Source organism: Micropterus salmoides, unplaced genomic scaffold (genome assembly GCF_014851395.1).
Source record: "Micropterus salmoides isolate LMB-PRFRI ecotype aquatic unplaced genomic scaffold, ASM1485139v1 Ms_hic_scaffold_20, whole genome shotgun sequence".
Lineage (NCBI taxonomy): Eukaryota > Metazoa > Chordata > Actinopteri > Centrarchiformes > Centrarchidae > Micropterus > Micropterus salmoides.
The window spans coordinates 22232649-22236910 of NW_024041151.1; the positions used below are offsets into that span (position 1 = coordinate 22232649).

General features: G+C 37.9%; 1 long non-coding RNA gene across 1 annotated transcript; it reads left to right on the plus strand.

The window, feature by feature from the left end:
* The first annotated feature begins 1184 nt into the window (after nt 1-1184).
* On the plus strand, nt 1185-2600 carry LOC119914797. Its single transcript, XR_005446842.1, has 2 exons — nt 1185-1689; nt 2151-2600. It is a non-coding gene; the product is annotated as an uncharacterized LOC119914797 (long non-coding RNA).
* Nucleotides 2601-4262: the final 1662 nt, after the last annotated feature.

The following is a 4262-nucleotide window of genomic DNA, read 5'->3' on the forward strand; positions in this document are numbered from 1 at the left end:
ATACGCTTCCCTGATAAACCACAGAACTGTAGAGTAACATTAGGCTACATGATTAAAGAAAGTTTTTATATCAAAGTGTGACTTCGGTCCATACTCACACGCACCCTCTTTCTTTCTCCCTGCTGCAAGTCTGCTTTGTGAACTGCCAAATGGTGCATCGCTTTAAATGTTGCAGCCCCGGGGAATTGTGGGATGGCATTATCTCCTTTCCCTTCATAAAGGATGTTCCAGTGTATCCTATGCTAAAGGAGATAAGAAACAAAGCAATAAAGCACTTTTTCTTGGCTGCCACTTAAATACTTCCAGGTCATTCCACTCAGTTAAGAACCTAAGCAAAAAAGACTATTCAACTGCAACCCAAAACTTATTTATGTAAAGACATTAACATTAATGAGTATAGGTGCCTAGGTGACATCATACCACCATCATATTTATACAATATACACAACATGTATCACTCAAAAATAAATAAATAAATAAATAAAATTACAATTGATTGACCCTTTGCTAAGCCACGCCCCAAATACGCAGCTGGCCAATCACAGCGTAGTATAGGACTTGCTCTAACTGAGGTCCAACAATTTCATGGCTGCGCTCCATTGACTTGTGCAAAATCCGTTGTTTTCTAGCTTTTTTTGCTGTATTTTTATAAGATATGGTCAAATCCTGTTGCTGGGGCACCTGTAATAGTTACAGTCGCTAGCCAGAGAGGTACGATTTATTCACTTTACAAAACCTAAAACAAATCCAGGAAAATGTTGGCTGTCTGTTGTTTTTAATGTAATGTCAGTTAGCTAACATTAGCTAACTTACTACTGAATTTAACATTATATAACCCCACTGTTCTGCTTTTTAATGATTGTAAGAGTGAATAGAGACCTACCCAGCTGTGCTGGAGCAGTGTTGATCATTTATATCGTTGTTCTCTTTCTCAATAGTCAATAATAATACGGTGTTTCACTAGTTTTACTCTGTGATCGGTAGGCTTTAGCTTCTGTCTTTATTTTTTTCACGTCAGTTTGACAGCCTGAATACAACCTTCAAATGCACAATGCAACTGCAAAACTGTCTGCTTCTTTCTGAGATCACCCTTTGCAAAAATTAGACAATATTTCTCCAGGGAGTGCAGTAATAGACTGTGGCAACGCCGTGATAAAAGTCCGACAGGTCTTAGCGAAGGTCAATTACATGCAAATTTACTAAGAGGATAAGCTCACACTTCCAAGCTTTCATGGCTCTAATCTTGGAACCCATCGGCTATCATCTGATGTCGATTTAGCCTCTGGGGGCAACAGCCAGTGTTTCGGGGTTCCTCTTAGGTAATGCAATCTCTCAACCCATTAGCTATCATATGACAATGATTTTAACGCAGTTACACTTTTAAAAAAGCTATTAGAAAACAAATCTTCAGGGTTCAGTTAGTGCTTAGTCAGTGTGTTGACAAGTGATGGCCACTCAGTCTATACTGAATGTAAGCTAGGACAGAACCACATAGCCAGAGACAGAGAGAGACAAAGTACAAGTACCACAAAGTAAAAACCTCCAAACACCTCAAAGTTACGGTGTTTAAGTTTAGCACTTTTGGTTACTGGTGGTTATTGCAAATGTGTTTTAATGATCAGTTACAGGTCCCAGAGTACTGTCAAGTCCAGACTGCATAAATGGTTCCTGTGAGTCTCTCGTGCAAAGGTACATAAGTAGATCCTGAGATGTTGGGCTTTTTGAAGTGTTGTTGATTCAGTTTTATGTAAGATGACAGTGTACTAATGGCGGTGGTAGTTTTTTCCGTAGTATAAAAATACTATGCTATAGCATGGTTTGTTTGAATGGCATTATCTCAACTACCCAAAGTGGGATATCATAATATATCATACATTTTTTTATAGTTTTGTTCCTGTAATAATATTAAGTTATTAAAAGGATATTCACAAATACCTTACTGTATGATTGGCCAGCACGTTGCCCAAGAACTACATCTATATCCATATGCAGTTAGCTAGCTAATCAACAGACCAAATTTCAAGAATTCATTTAAAGCTTTAGAATGGCTATGCTTTGTTTTGTGTTTTAAGTAGAAGTCTCCTGTTAAAAGAGGTGGCCATAAAATGCCTCACACATGCAGCCATGAACAATTTATGGTTGTTTTTCAGGGTCACAAGCTCTGATTTCGTTTTGCCCATCCATTCAGTCCCGCAAGGTGAGAACCAGCCGAGAAGAGCACCAGCCGCCAGTCTCTGGCAGCAGCAGGTAACCGGTCACACAGCAGCTGATAGTTAATGAGACAGCTAGCCAACTGCCAGTTAGCAGCCACCTGGCCAGCCAGCAGCTGGTGACCAGCCCCTGAACCAGCCAGACACCATTAGGCAGCTACCAATCTGTCACCCAGGGAGCCAACAGGGAGCCAGCAATACTACAGAAGGTTCACAAGGACAACCTGACTAAGACTGAGATGGGAAAAAATAAGTCACTACAGCAGTCAGGTGCCCAGATTCAGTTGAAAGCCAAGGACAGGGAAAAGGGTTTACATGATCTTCATCCTGACCTCTGATATGTTGAAGGAGCGGGGCAACATGCACAAATAAAGAATGTTGCCACTTAAAGAGACGCCATTTTTTTCTTGTAGATATGTTTGGAAGGACTGTTTAGAATTATGTGATACAGATGTGAAGCTTCATGTTTCTACTGCAGATAAAGTATGACTTTTAAACAAGAAAAATATATTGTATGTTTTGTTTGGCATAGAAGTATATTTTCCCAAACAAAATCAAATAAAAAAAAATACTGTCAGTCAGAATCATAGAGACAGAGACAAATAACAGCTGGCAGTCTTAATAGGTAGCAAAAAATATTTATTCAAATTATTCTGTTGGTTTCACAAAGAAATGCTTAATTTTACATTTTGTTTTTGATGTTGCTGTCTCTGTGGCACCTCACGCTATTAACTTTCTTGACAGGCTAATTTGATAGATGAACTTGTGACTTTTTTCAGTGTGAAAAACCAACTAATTAAGAAAACAAACAGGGCTTAATACATTCCCCTCAGCAGGCTATGTTTGAAAAAAAATATTTTAACAGGGGCCATATTTGTAATGGATCCATTAGTGTGCCACAAAAAAATCATTCAATGACAAAAATTGTCTAAGCATGGTAATTGAATTTACCCTCCATTTAAGTAGATCGTAGATGTGAGAATATAATTCATTAAGGATTCAGAGCAATTCATGGAATGCGCTTTGATATGTGCATTTATCTAGCATTTCCTTAGAGTTGCGTTGTAAACTGTCAACGTCAATACACATGCATTCTGTACAAACACAGACAAAGAACAAGGGTGGAGGAGGATACCGTTGCTGGTGTTGATTTGTGTGTGTTTATATACTTGTCGCTGTTTGCTCTATAAACAGATTTGCTTTGGTCTTTGTTTAAATTATGTAGCCGTGTTTATTTTTTCTTGTTTTATCTTTTTACTTACACAACAAATTATTGTGATTTGATTTTCTGGGGATTCTATTGTCCATTTGTTTTGACTATAATTCCCCTATCATAAGAAGCAAGTGCTGTGAAATGGCTCTAGGAATGGCAATGTCTGTCAGTCATTTGGTCCACCACTTTGGTCTACATTGAAATAGCTCAACAACTATTTGATGGATTGCATTTCTGTGCATACCTTCATGTTCCCCAGGGGATGAAGCCTACTGGCTTCAGTGATCCCCTGACTTTTCCTGTAGTGCCACCAGGTTTACATTTTATAAGTGAAATGTCTCAACAACTATTGGATGGATTGCATGTGACACAGATAACCACTGTGCTCAGAAGATGATTCCTAATGGATTTGGTGATGCTCTGACTCTTCATCACAATCAGCAGGTCAAACTTTCAATTTTTGTGACCAAATACCTTCTAAATGACTGAATTTACCATTAACCTCAGCTATACTTGTTAATTATTAAATGTTAGCATGCTAACATCCTAAACTAAGATGGTAATAGTGGTCAACATGGCTGAAAACACTGATGGTCTTTAACAGAAATGAGAAACAGTACCATATTGCACATATTATAAAACGTTTATGGCCAAATAATATACTATTTCTTAGATCTCTTTTTTCAGCTCTTTCAGTGACTGAAACATACAGTACACTTTGGATTTGTGGGGACAAAAAATACAGATGAATTTTGTTTCAATTGATGGGTTATTTATCAGTGAAAACCGGTGAAAAATGAAAACAATTACCTTCAGTCATGTTTTATTGAGAAAAGTCT